The 14,986-nt window shown below is 40.6% G+C and overlaps 1 protein-coding gene across 1 annotated transcript in view; it reads left to right on the plus strand.

The window, feature by feature from the left end:
• The window catches only part of GALNT9 (polypeptide N-acetylgalactosaminyltransferase 9), a 299,872-nt gene that overhangs the window by 283,118 nt on the left and 1,768 nt on the right, over window positions 1–14,986 (plus strand). The window lies entirely within an intron of this gene.

Genomic DNA, 14,986 nt, shown 5'->3' on the forward strand with positions numbered 1-14,986 from the left:
CATCTTCAAATATAAAACAACCTTCTCTTTGACTGCTCTGCTGGGAACACCACAATAAAGGGGATTATTGCATCTTAGACCCCTCTCTGCACAATCATTATCCCTTTGGGCAAAATGCCCTTAGGGTTCAGCTATTCCAGCTCTATATCAAGACTCACTGGCCTCTTCTGTGCTTTCTGATGTGTCATTATTTCTCCCTAAAGAGGAATGTGCTCGTTGCCTGAGACTGATCTCCACCTGAGGAAGAGTGACTGATGGGAAAACTAATCCACCCGATCCTCCCACTGCACATTCTTATGGCTTTTTCTCATTGGAATTCTGCAGTGGCCTGAATGGGGCTTAGTCTATCAGAGAAGAGCTGTTTTTATCTAAGTTGGGCATTTTTTTTTGCAGATAAACATGACTTGGAGTTAGTCACTTGCCTCCAAGTTAATTAATGATTATACAGCTGGAAAACTTGTATCTTCTCCACCACCAGTTACACAATTAATTCAGTGTGAGGACCACAGCTGTACAGCCCTAATTCAAAGCACTGGAAGGTGGCAGCCCCACTCGATAAAAATGGTAAGGAAACATTAAAAAGAGGAAAGGAAAGGAAAACATCTGTAATTGGTCTGAGATCAGCCTTATTCGAAACAACTGGATTTTCATCTTGTGAGATTTCCCCAGCTTTAGGTTCTAGTGGCCTTTCTGCCATGGGGAGGGGTTCTAGTGGGTGAAGAGATAGGAAGAGGGATTTGGGCAAATGTGGACTTGTGACTTGGAATCTGGAAGACCTGGATTTGAATCCTGCCTCATACACACTTATTAGCTCTGTGACTCTGGTCAAATGGCTTAACCTCTCTGGGTTTCAGTTTCCTCATCAGTAAAATGAGGGAGGTGGAAGTAATGGCTTCAAAGGTCCCTTCCATCTTTAAACCTATGATTTTGTAATCCTCTCTAACCAAAAAACAAGGCAAGTATGTCATAGCGCATTAAGTGTTATATCTGGAGTCAGGAAGAACAGGGTTTGAATCCTGTTTCCGACACACTTATAAACTGTGTAATCTCTGGGCAAGTCATTTAACCCCTATGAACCTCAGTTTCTCCATCTATAAAGTGAGGGCATTAGATTCCAAAGCCTTTAAGGTTCCTATGAGCCTATGATTCAAGTCTGGTCAAAAATCATACCAGATGAAGGTTAGGAGCCTCTTTGTAAGGCAGATTCACACAGGATTTATTTCTGGCAATCCTATCCTCATCCTTGCCCCTTCACTTACCCAATCCCTATCCAACCTAGAAGGCCTGACCAATAAAGTAAATGTGATCTTAGACTCCATTAAGCAAGCCATAGTATTTAGAGTGTGGGACAAGATGACCCAACCATCCTCCAACATGTCTGACCCCATCTGGAGTCTCCAATCAGTCCTAGGTCCATATTTGTAGAAGATACTTGATAAGGTAAAGGATGACAAAAATGATGAAGTATCCCCAGATCATGCCATATGAGAATCAAGTATGCTGGGGATACGTGGCCCGGAGAAAAGGAAACTCCAGGATGGCATAGCAAGTGTCTGCAAGTATTTGAATGACTGCTGTGAAGAAACAGGAATAGGCTTTTTCTGTCTGACCCCAAGGGTGGAAGGAAGAGCAATGTAAGGTCCAGGGATAGAGTTAAGCTTGATATCCAGGGGAAAAGATCTATGAGTTTAATAAGATTATGAAATTATCGGCAGATACCAGGCATTGTCTCAGACATGTAAAGAAGTAATCAGCCCCTCCTTGCTAAAGCACATCTCCTTTAGTTGTGTGGTCTCTTGTATACCTACTGCATGGGCGTGCTTACACTGGAGAAGAAAAACCTCGTGGGGAACATGGGAGAATGAGAGCTGATAGTTCTCTTACAATATTCAAAGGGCAGTTGTGTGAAAAGGGAATAATCATGTTCAGTTTCACCCCAAAGGGCACATCTAGAGGGAGGAAGGAATGGAGCATTTATTAAGCACCTAGCATGTAGCAGGCACTGTACCAATCACTTTACTAGTAGTATCTTATTTAATCCTTATAGCAACCCTGCGAGGTAGGTGCTATTATTATCCCCATTTTACAGATGATGAAAGTGAGGCAAACACAGGTTAAGTGACTTGCCTGGGGTCACACAGCTAGGAGGCCATATTTGAACTCAAGTCCTCCTGACTCCAAGCCAAGAGCTCTATCCAATGTCACATCTAACACTAAGAGGGGGGAGGAGGAGGGACTTGCAAAGACACAAATTTAGATTGGACATCAGGAAAGTTTTCCTGATGAGTTAAGCTGTCCAAAAGGGGAATGGGCTGCCCTGGGAGGGACTGAGTCTCGCTCATTAAAAACCTTAAAACACAGCCTGTATAACCACTAGTAGAGGGGATTCTCACAGGTGTGCATACACATGCCTGCCATAGCAAAGAATCAGAGCTCAAGGAGTGGATGCCTCCAGGCAAAAGAGAAACAGTGAACATTTTTTCTCCTTTTCTTCACATTTTGGTCAGCTTTTATTTAAGGCGAAGGCTCTGCTGAGAAAATTTCCTTTCAAACACTCCTGGAAGGCAGAGGGGCAACACAGCCAGTGTTTAATGCCATTCTATCAAACTCCATCTTCACAGCTGATGCCTTTGGCAATTCTATAAACAGGTGGACAGTCTCACACTTTGTCTCTCTTGATTGAAAATTAGTCTGGGCAGATTCACGAGTTCTGGGAAGTGGAGATTAAAAGCTACTTTCAGTTATCAGGATGTCAGCAGTCAGGCAATTCTTGGCAATAGGAAGGGACTTACTCTCTGAGGACACACATGGATGCATATGTAAGTAGCCATTGGCACACTGCCCATTCCTTCCAGATGGGGAGGGACATAGGGTGCTGAGAAGAAAGGTGCAGGTGATTCTCCAAGTCATGACTTATCCCCCCAAGAGCAGAGCTGGAAACAAGTGTGAGGAATCCTGGGATTGGCATTATGCATTGTGAGGCACTGGAAAGATTGACATTCAGAGGACCTGTATCCAAATTTCAGCTCTGCCATTTACTAACTGAAAGACCTTGGTCAAGTCATGACCCTTTCCTGGTCATCCATTTCCCCATCCGTAAAATGAGGGTGTTCAGCTAGATGAGTTCTAAGGCCTCTTCCAGCTATAATAATATTATAATGATACAATATAACATTATTTGTAGTATTATATTAAGTAATATAATACAATATTAATTAATATCATTTTAGTACAATATTAATAATACATTATTTAAATTCTTATAGCTAGAAGAGGCTATAAATATAACTAGAAGATATTTAATAATATAGTATTATATAATAATATTATATCATATATAATAATTATATCAAGACATAATGTTACTATTATTATAGTGGTATAATACTAGCTAATATCTATATAGCACTTTAAGATATACAAGGTGTGGTGATTACACAGCAAGAAAGCCCTGTAACAGCCCCATTTTACACATTACCTCATCTAATCTATAAGCTTTAAATCTGTGGACCTTCAAGTTTTCCTTTTGGTAAGCCTTTTTTTTTATAGCACAAGCATTTCTTAATATTTCCAACCCTGACCCCTGCTTACAGAACCCTCCCCATCACAGAGAAAAATCATTATGTGAAATAAATGTGCACCAGGATTACATCTGGTACTGTATTTAACATTCAGTGCTTGGTGCCCCCTGTCTCTCTATCAAGAGAAGGAAAGGATATTTCCCCATCTTGCATGGGATCATAGATTAAAAGCTGGAAGGAATCATAGGATCTTAAAGTATTTATTAAGCTCCTACTGTGTGCTGGGCACTGTTCTAAGTGCTGTGGATACGAGTATAAGAAGTAAAACAATCTTTTTGCAAAGAGTGGAACAATTATTTACATTCTAATGGGGTAGACAGGAAGTACATATTAAAAATACAGTGTAAACATAAAGTTAATAAATGCAAATATATACAAAGTAGGCAGGGAGAGATGAAAGACATTAGCAGTTGAATGGATCAAGAAAGGTTTTATGGAGATAAGAGTGCTTGAACTGGCTCTTAAAGGAAGAGAGACCCTCAATGAGACAGTGCTAAGGAGGAAATTCAATCCAGCCAAGAGAAAACATGGAGATGGAACATGGGGTGGCATGTGTGAAAAACAGAGAGAAGGTAAGTTAAGCTAGATTGTCAAGTGTAAGAGAGGGAGTGATATCTAATAATAGATCAAAGGCAGGTTTTAAGGAACATTTAGTCTAATTCCTTCCTTTTACCAATATTGGGTCAGAGAGATGAAGTAATATGATTAGTCATATTAGTCATACAAGCAGTGAATGGCAAAACTTTGATTTGAACAAGAACTATATTTGAACAGGAACAGGTCCTCTGACTCCAAAGCACTTTTTCCACCACACCACTCAGTCCTCTGGAACCAAGGTTGATGACTGCCTTTTATCTGAATTCAACCACCATCTACTGTATGGATAGATGGATGGATGGAGGGATGGATGGATAGTTAGAAGGATAGAGGGATGAATGGATGGAGGGATGGATGAATTTACATTGCTGTGGTCATTGTATTGTGTAATCAATGTATTGCTTTCCAAATTCTCTTCTCTTCAGTCTGCATCAGTTCATACTGGTTTTTTCCAGGTTTCTCTGATTTCTTCATATTCTTTGTTTCTTGCCACACAAAAACATCTCATGCCACAATTCATTCAGCCATTCCCCAATCAGTGAGTTCTCAACTTTCTTCCCAATTTTTGCTACTAGAAAAAAAGTGCTACTATGAATATTTTGGTATACACACAGCATACATATGTATTGGATATATATACATACACACACACATATATTGTGTGTATGTGTGTATATATACATATATATGTATATGTATATATACATATATATACATGTGCCAAATAAATGGACAGTACAGAATGGAAGTGATGTGTGATTCTTGAAAAATCTCTCTTTAATGTTATTGAACTATTCATATTTTCAACTTTAAAATTCCATTACTGGGCATAATACCACAGAGGTCAAAAACATAGAATGAATACCTATGTATGTGTACGAAGCTATGAATGCACATGTATATAGATATAGCTATACATACAGAAATGTGTATGTAGATATAGCTATCAGGGTATACAAAAATATATCTTTATGTATTTGTATATATGTGTGTGTTTGTATTTTAGAGAGATATGTCTATAGATACATACATATAGATATGCAGAGAGAGATCCATCTGTACACATAAGCACAAGTATCTCTATATAGATAACTACACCTATGCATATAGGTTTGTGTTTCTGCATATGTGTGTGGATAGATAGATAGATAGATAGATAGATAGATAGATAGATAGATAGATAGATAGATGGATGGATGGATGGATAGGCAATAAGTAGATAGATGATAGACAGATAGAGACAGATAGATAGATAGATAGATAGATAGATAGATAGATAGATAGATAGATAAATAGATAGATAGATAGATAGATAGACAATAAGTAGATGGTAGAGAGACAGATAAATAGATAGACAGATAGATAGATAGATAGATAGATAGATAGATAGATAGATAGATGGATGGATGGATGGATGACAGGTAGATAGATTGATAGATAGACATATAGACTATATAGCCTTTCTTTGCCTTTGATCTCTGTGGTATCTGTCTAGTAATGGAGTTGAAGGATTTCAAAAATTTAATAACTCTAGAGAGAGACTTTGCAAGAATCACTTGTCCCTCGCATGCTATACTGTCCTTGTATTTGGCAATGAAGACTATTCAAGTGCTCATGGTGAGGTATGGCTTGAGCCTCTACATTGTACATAAATTTCATTAGTAAAGATTAGGATTGGTTTCCCAATATGGTCTTGGAGACCGAGAGGCTTTCAGAGCTCAGTTCATTAAACCTTTCTCCAAGGAGAAATCTGAAAGAAATGAGTCTCAATTCTCTCCAGATTGGTGATTCTGAAAATGAGAGGAAGCCCGACAAAGGACCTGTGCAGTTCAGCCATATCCTCATAGGTGTCTAATCAAGATTATTTGATAAAATTATTTTAAAATCATGAAAGCCAAGTTGCTGAAAAGCAAGGGTGCCCTGTCACATCAGGGGCATGTATTGTTTTTGCAAAAAAAAAATGGATCATTTGAGTTTTGGAATCTCCGTGTGCAAGCTAAGAGATAAAAGGGCCCAAGGGTGCAGAAGAACTAGTAGGGCCTTCAGCACTTAAACTTGTTTTTGCAGAGTTGTCAGGACACAAGTGTGTTGGCTAAGCGTAGCTCCCAAGAAAAAAAAAACCATAAAATAACATTTGTGAAATGCAAAATTTACTTGCATTTACTAGGGAAGGTATTTTTTTATCTTAAAATGCTATATTATTGCGGTGTTATTATTGTCATTATTTACTAATGACTAGAATCAAAGCTTAGCTTGTTTATTTGTGCGGTTTGCCTTGGAAAAAGAAACAAAATTAATTTGCAAATTGTTCTTCTGGACATTAGTGACATTGTTTTTAGCTCTAATAAATTAGACCCAACCAAGGCCTAGACAGTTATTGCTTCCATGAACAATGAGAAAGCGGGTGCTGCAGAGTCCCGGTAACTTTATTTTCAGGGCATTACATCGCATTAGCTGTGACATTGAAGGGGCTTGATAAATATTTGTTGCACTAAGTGCCTATTGTAGGCAATAGAATTTAACCCATCCCATTCAAGTCTTCCACCTTCCCCCTTATGCTTCTTATGTAGGTAAAGCCTCTCTAAGAAGCTAGATGCTAAAGTGGACAGAGTATTGGACCTGGAGAACTGAATTAAAATCTGGCCTCAACACATCTTAGCTGTGTGACCTTGGGCAGCCTCAGTTTCCTTATCTGTAAAATGGGGAAAATAATGGCACCCACCTCCCATGGTTGTCATGAAGATCAAATGATGTATGTAATTATATGTAATATATCAAATATTTGTAATTGCTTCGCCAACACTGAAAGGCTGTGTATAAATCACTTCCCATAATTATCACTATCCATTCAAACAGCTACCTTCCATGTGCCCGGCCCCAAACTGGGCCAAAGGCCGGGATATTAATTTGCTTTTTAGCCTAATCACTCAGACACTTCATAATCCACTTTTCCGAAACCATCACCTCTTACGGGTCCCCTGGTGCTCGGGCTCAGCCACGGGTGTGAGACAACAGCTGCCTCTGGAACTCGGTTTCCTCTGCTGTGTGATATTAACCACTCATTAGAAAATGGAAGCCCTAAAGCATCACTGCCTCATTCTTGAAGTGTCCAAGAGCCTATTTGCCACCTTGATTTGAAACTAACAGCAATTTAGAGCTCCAATTCCCCTTGTCTCATCTCAGCTATGATGCTATGATGCAGGTCCTTCATTTTAAAAATATAGACTGAGTTCTCAATTGTGGTCTTGAAATTCCTCTGGAACTGTGGAAGTGGAATTGTGACTATCTGGAAACCTTAAGGCTATGAATAGGAAGCTACTGAACTTCTTGCCCCCATGTGGGGAGTGGGCTCCCTGCAAAAAGGGGACATGATGATGATAGAACCCTGGGAGAGAGTTGTTGACTTGGAGCCATGCAAGGGAGTAAGGGTGGAAATATTTTCAAGGAGAAAGCATGCCCCACTCAATGTCTGCCCTTTAGGATAAAGCCCTGGTTGCCCTGTTTATAGCTCTCCATCAGACAGTCACTATCCTGACACCACAGTTATAGGGCCCAATGAATGTAATGTGCTAGAACTAGGCAAACACCCCCAACATGTAGTATTGTCCTTTTCTCACCCCGACTCAAGTCATATACATTTCAGTCAATATTCTCAGATGGAAATGGCAAATAGACATGTAGAATCTACACATATTCTATCAAAGGGGCCCTAGGGCTGACCTGAAACACCATACAGTGGGAAAAGCTGGACCAAAAGTCAGGAGACCTAAATTCCAGCCCTTGCTTTCCTACCAACTTCCTGTGTTGTATCTCCAGTTCTATGTTTTCCCATCTGCTAAATGGGGATAAAAATGTCAATCAACAAGCATTTATTAAATGCCTACTACGTTCCAGGTACTATTAGAGACTGGAGAGGCAAAGATCAGAATGAAACAGTCCTTGCCCTCAGGGAGCTTTCATTTCTAATTACATCACAAAGAATGGCCAAGCGGAAGGACCATCCTACTGGGAGTCAAAGAATCTGAGTTTGAGCCCTGCCTCTGCCCACTTTTTGGACTTGGACAAATCATTTCACACTACCAACCTCAGTTCCCTTATCTGTAAAATGGGGGTGATTGCATTTTGAGCTGGGAGAGACCTTGGAGATCATCAAATCCAACTCTCTCTCTTTACACATGAGTGAAATAAAACCCAGAGAGAGGGAGAGATTTGTCCAAGGTCACACAGGCAGCAAGTAGCAGAGCTGGGATTCAAATCCAGGCTCTCTTTTCCACCACACATAACACCTCTCAATAATTGTCCACCAGTAGAACTCACACATTTATTAGGAGGCAAGGGGCTTAGTTAGCCTGAAAGCACTATGTACCAGCTGTTATTATTATTTGTTGATATTGCTGTTCAGTCATTTCAATCATGCCCAACTCTTCATAACCCCATCTGGGATTTTTTTTTTTTGGCAAAGATACTTAAGTGGTTTGCCATTTCCTTCTCCAGTTCATTTTACAGGTGAGGAAACTGAGGCAAACAGGATCAAGTGACTTGCCCAGGATCACACAGCTATTAAGTGTCTGAAGCTGGATTTGAACTCTGGAAGATGAGTCTTCCTGACTCAAAGCACTCTATGTACTATGGCGCCACCCAGCTGGTCTATTATTATTAATATTATTATTTAACAATAATAAATCAGCTAATGAATGTGGAGGTATTAAGTGAAATAGAATGTCCTGTGGGAGGTAGCACAGTATAAACAGAGAGTAAGCTGGCCTCAGAGTCAGGAAAACTTGGTTCAAGCCTTGCTTTTGCTACAGATTACATGTGTGACTCCAGGCAAGAGTCCCCCCAGTGCCTCAGGGAACTCTCAGGCTAGAATTGGCAGGGCAGGTGCTGACCTGCTTTGGTGGAGGGATTTTCCTCATAGGCACTCCCTTTGCTACTAAATCACAGGCTCAATTTTTTTAAGTAATATATGCCTGGAAAATTCATCATTGTCACCCTATCATCAGTCTTATGCAGTGGGCACTCTTTGCAGACATGTATATTCGATATTCCAGCCCAAGTGGTCCCTCTTCTGTTCTCTCTATGGTACATTCCCTCTTCCACTAATATGCCTTTGCACAGGCGGTCTTCCATGCCAAGAAGGAGCTCCCCCGTCTTCTCAGAATCCTATGCTCCATGGAAGACCACTTCCAATATGAAGCCTTTCATCATCATCACATAATAATAGCTAGCATTTACATAGTACTTGAAGGTTTGCAAAGAACTTTACAAAATATTATCTTATCTGTTCCTCACAACAACCCTGAAAGGGAGACACTATTATTGCCCTCATTTTATCAATAAAGAAACTGAGGCAGGCAAAGGTTAAGTGACTTACCCAGGGTCACACAGCTAGGACATGTCTGAAGCCGGTTTTGAGCTCAGGTCTTCCTGATTCCAAATCCAGCACTCTATTCAAATTTAGCTTCCTCAATTGTTAGCACTTCTGCACTGTCCTTTCCCTCCTCCAATCTTAGGAGAAGATTGCTTAATATTTCCTTTGTATATATTTTGTTCTTTCTTATCGGTTTCCATGTTGTCTCTCTAAGTAGAATGTAAACTCCTAAAGGGCAGGAACAGTGTTGATTTGGGCCTGGAGTCAGGAAGACTCATTTTCCTGAGTTAAAATCTGGCCTTAGACACTTAGTAGTTGTGTGACCCTGGGCAAGTCACTTAACCCTGTTTGCCTCAGTTTCCTCATCTGTAAAATGAGCTGGAGAAGGAAATGGCAAATCACTTCAGTATCTTTGCCAAGAAAACTCTAAATGAGGTCATGAAGAGTCGACACAACTGAAAATAACTGAACAAGAACATCTCCAGTGACCAGCACAGTGTCTGGCACATAGTAGGTATTTAATAAATGCCTATTGGGTTGGATTGAATTAAGTTGAATTGTGGATCAGAACAAATATGATGAGAAATACTAAGCCTCGCTAACAGTGCCTACCTACATTCTTAATACCCTCCTAGACAGCAGGCAACCACATTCGGTAAACTGTAAAAATAATTGCCCATTTCCGAAGCTGCACATAATCTGTTTTGTAACAGCAATAAGACACAATCGCTGCTGATTTTCTGGGTGAAAATTACATTTCTCCACCAGCCCAGCAAGTCACTCTCTGCACTTAGCTCTCTTCTTCTTTCCCTATGGACCAGAACAGATGGAAGCCAGACTAGCTATAGCTCTGAGTCATTAGAGCTTACAATAATGCTTTCCACAATAAAAGTGGAATTTGGTAGGGCTGTCTCGGACCTTATCCATGTGGAGTTAGCAAGCAGGTAACACCTCAGCATGAAGTCCTGGTCGTTGAAGATGGTCCCTATGAGGGGGTCCTCCACAGGCCGAGCGTACAGGGGTTCAGCCACCCCATCCTCTGAGGTGAAGATCTGCCCATGAGCTTGCAGAATTCTTAATCATCAACTCTAATGACTTTTTCTCCATCTTCATTCTTCCTGACCTCTCTGCAGCCTCTGACCCTGATAATCATTCTCTTGTCTTTAGGTTTTCATAACACTGCTCTCTCCTACCTGACTGACCCTTCCTTCTCATTCTTCTTTGTTATATCTTCATCCAGATCACTCCTGCTACCTGTGATTGCTCTGTCCTTCTGTTCTCTTTTCCTTCTATGCTATTTCCCTTGATGGTCTCAGCTCCCATGGATTCAATTAGGGGCTACTAGGTGGTGCAGTGGATAAAGTACTGGGTGTCGAGTCAGGAAGACCTGAGTTCAAAACCAGCCTCAGACATTTACTAGCTATGTGACCCCGGGCAAAACATTTAACTTCTATTTGCCTCCATTTATTCATTTGTAAAATGGAGATAATAATAGCACCTACCTCCCAGAGTTGTTGTCAGATCAAATGAGAAAATAATTGTAAATAATTATAAAGTGCTTAGCACAGTGCCTGGCATATAGTAGGTGCTTTATAAATGTTAGCTAGTGTATTACTAGTCATCATCTCTTTGCAGATGATTCCCAGATCTACTTATCCATCTCTACCCTCTATCCTCCTATCCCCTATCTCCAATGGTCTATTGGATATCTTGAACTGGATGTCCTATAAGCATCTTAAACTCAATAAATCAAAACCTGTTCTTAAGTATCTTTCTCTCCAAGCCCTCCCCTCATTTTAATTTTTCTATTACTGTTGAAGGTGATAGCACCCTCTCAGTCACCCAGGCTCAAACCTCCTCTCTCTCTCTCTCTGTCTCTCTCTGTCTCTCTCTGTCTCTCTGTCTCTCTCTCTCCCTCCATATATATATATATATCTATATATCTATAGATATATATACAATCATAGGTCAAATCCTTTGTACCTTCTTAACATCTCTTATATACACACCCCCTTCTCTTCTCTGACATTACCAACACTCTGGTCCACATCCTTTTCATCTTATGCTTAAACTAATGCAGTTCTGCTTGGTTTACTTTTTATAAGAATGCTTTCCAAGCTCTCCTTAATGTTAGCATCGTGTATATCTTTTGTTTGTTGTTATTTTTTGTCCTTCATTTTTGAACAGGACCAATGACATCACAAGGGATGTCTTGAATTGCTTGTGAGTTGGATTTCAGTGAGGCAGAGTTGGGTGAAGTTGTGACACTCTCTCTTCCCACGTCATCGAAATCCAGTGGCAAGACAAAAGTCAAGATGACTGGTGATGGCCCAGGATACAGTGGATGACCTTGGCATCTTCAATGTCTGACCAAGCTCTAAGCACTCCACAGTGCCTGCTTCAGCCACCTTCATGGCCATTGGAACAAAGTATTCTCATCCACCCATTCCATAGCTGTTTCCATAGGGTTTGCTTGACCCATTGGAGTATGAGCTTTAAAAGCAGGCATTATTTTGTTTGTTTTGGAATTTTTCACCTTTCTTTGCATCCCCAGCACCTAACAGAATGCCTGGCACATAGTAAGCACCTGCAAGTGCTTGTTGACTGACTTACAGAAACACTAGCAAAGGTTTACAGAGAAGAAAAGCCTTGGCCAAGGTCAAACAGGGACCATGTGGCAAAGATGGCATTTGAATCCAGGTTCTCTGACTCCAGAGCTGGTACAGCACAGTGGGAAGATCTCGTGCTCAGGAGTCACAGGACTTGGGTTCAGTGACCTTGGGCAAGTCACTTTCCCAACCTGTAAGTTGAGGAGGCTGGACTAAAAGACCCCTAGGGTCACTTCAAGCTCTATATCAGTGATCCTAAATTTTCTCTCAAAGAGTTCTTTCCTCACTGATAGTAGATACTAATACAAACTTGTTTCCTTCCTTTTCCCCTATTTTACAGATGAGGAATTACAGGGGCAGTGTTGGGATTCAAGCCTAGGTCCTCTGACTCTAAGTCACGCTGAGACTTCCCTTGATCCAGCCAGAGTCTGCCCTTCACCCTCACCCCCAACCCCATCCCCAAATATGACAGCCAAGGTCTCAGAAGATCCATTGGGGAGCCTTGTTGTAGTCTTCATTCAGTCTTTTCAGACTCTTGGTGGCCTCATTTGGGGTTTTCTTGGCAGAGATACTGGAGTGGTTTGTGATTTCCCTCTCCAGCTCATTTTACAGATGAGGAAACTGAGGCAAACAGGCTTAAGTGACTTGTCCCAGGGTCAGCCAGCTAGTAAGTGTCTGAGGCCAGATTTGAACTCAGGAAGATGAATGTTTCTGACTCCAAGCCTGGTGCTCTATGCACTGTGCCATCTAGCTACCTTATATCTGGGAACTAGTTCATCCTAATGGAACCCAGGCCAAAGATCCAAAGTCCTGGGCCATTCAGCCAATGCTAAAGCTCTGAGCCAGAGAAAGCATGGTTTATTTTGAACACGCAGTAAAATTAATGACTGTCATTTGGAAGCTTTTAATTAAAGCCAATAGCACTTACCAAGATACTGGGCGAGTTTGAACCTGCTTAAAACACAGGCACACGCACATGCACATGCACATACACACATAGAGTTTGATTGGAGGTTAAATCACTCATGCCAGTGTCTGGGCGGGAGAGGAGGGTGTTGAATTTAATCTCCTGTTCCTCACTTCATAAACCACCTGTGTTTATTAATAACAATAATGTTATTATTATTATTTAGATACCTGGGTGTATATGACACACTGATTGATTTTGCAATAACCTGCTCTTATAAAAGTGAATATTGCTGTGGCTTTCCATAATCTCCAGCAGAGTTATTAAGACCCAGATATGATGCCAGATAACATCTTGTCCCCTAGAGGCCTGGCCTGACTCACATATTGATGGGGAGCCATGTTTTCCTAATGAAAGATGCTGGGGCATTCAAAGAAAGCCAAGAAAACATGCTCCTCTTTTCCTGTGAACACCAAGTTTATTGATTGACTGACAGTTACTCTACCCATACCTCAAACTCTCAGAAGCCAATGGGTTTACTTACCTTGTTTTACAAATGGGTAAACTGAGGCCTGTCGAGTTTAAGTGACTTGCCAAAGGTCACTCAGGTGCTAAACAGAAGAGGCAGGATTTGAACTAAGATCTTCTGATCTTTACCAGAACCAACAATCTTTTCATTGCACCTTATAGGGTGCTCACTGCAAAACATGAAAATATGAAAGACAAGAAGAATTCACTAACTGGCCAAGACCTGCAAACTGGTAGGAAATTCAATCTCAAGGACACCTGAGAGAATGACAATTCAAATCGCATAGATTTGGAGCTGGAAAGAACCTCAGAGATCATTTAGTCCAATCCTCCTTGGTTTACAGATGAGAAAACTGAGGCCAGGGAAGTGACTTGTTCAAGGTCATTTGGGTTGTAAAGTGGGAGAGCCATGATTTGGACTCAGGTCCAAACCCATTGCTCTTTCCACAATACCATACTGCCTATCATTCTTCTGATTCAATAATCAATGACCTTTGGTTTAATTTGTATGGCAAAGTCACTTAACTACCCTCAGCCTCAGCAGCCTCATCTGGAAAATGGGAATAATAATAGCACTTACCTCACAAGGTTGTTGAAGATCAGATAAAATTATGTATGTAAAAGTTGTATAAAGGTTAGCTATCAGGTGGTTTTGTTTCTTGTTTTTATTTTGTGTTTTTTAAAGAGGGGCATAATGAATAGATAACTGAAGCTAGGAAGACCTGGATTCAAATCTAGCCTCAAACACTTACTAGCTATGGGACCTTGAGCAAGTCATTTAACCTCTATTTGCTTTAGTTTCCTCATCTGTAAAATGGGCATAATAGCACCTACCACCCAGAGTTGCTGTAAGGATCAATTGAGATAATAGTTGTAAAATGCTTAGCACAGTGCTTGGCACATAGTAAGTTCTGTATAAATATGAGTTATTGTTATTGTTATTATTATTAATAGCACCTACTTTTCAGGGTTGTTGTGTGAATCAGTTGAGATAATAATTGTAAAGCACTTAGCACAGTCCCTGGCACATATATAAACGTGAGTGATGCTGCTGCTGCTGCTGATAATGATGTTGATGATGAAATTACAGAGAAGATGCCAACTTACACTGGTAGAGGAACTTTCCTCACCTGAGAATTCCCCATGCCAATAAAATCATAGGTCTTATTCATGGACAGGTTGGAGTAGATAACCTCTGAGGTCCCTTTTGACTCTGAGATGCTCTGATTCTGAAGTAAGCAATCAATATTGGGCGTCCACTGACTGAGAACCAATCAGAGTCTTAGAAAGAAGAGGGAAATGCTTCTGCCCCCTTCGGTTAGACTCTTCACAATGGGTAGATTTAATCTCTCTCTCTCTCTCTCTCTCTCTCTCTCTCTCTCTCTCTCTCTCT

Source organism: Vombatus ursinus, unplaced genomic scaffold, assembly GCF_900497805.2.
Source record: "Vombatus ursinus unplaced genomic scaffold, bare-nosed wombat genome assembly UNPS02014935.1, whole genome shotgun sequence".
In the NCBI taxonomy this organism is placed as follows: Eukaryota; Metazoa; Chordata; class Mammalia; order Diprotodontia; family Vombatidae; genus Vombatus; species Vombatus ursinus.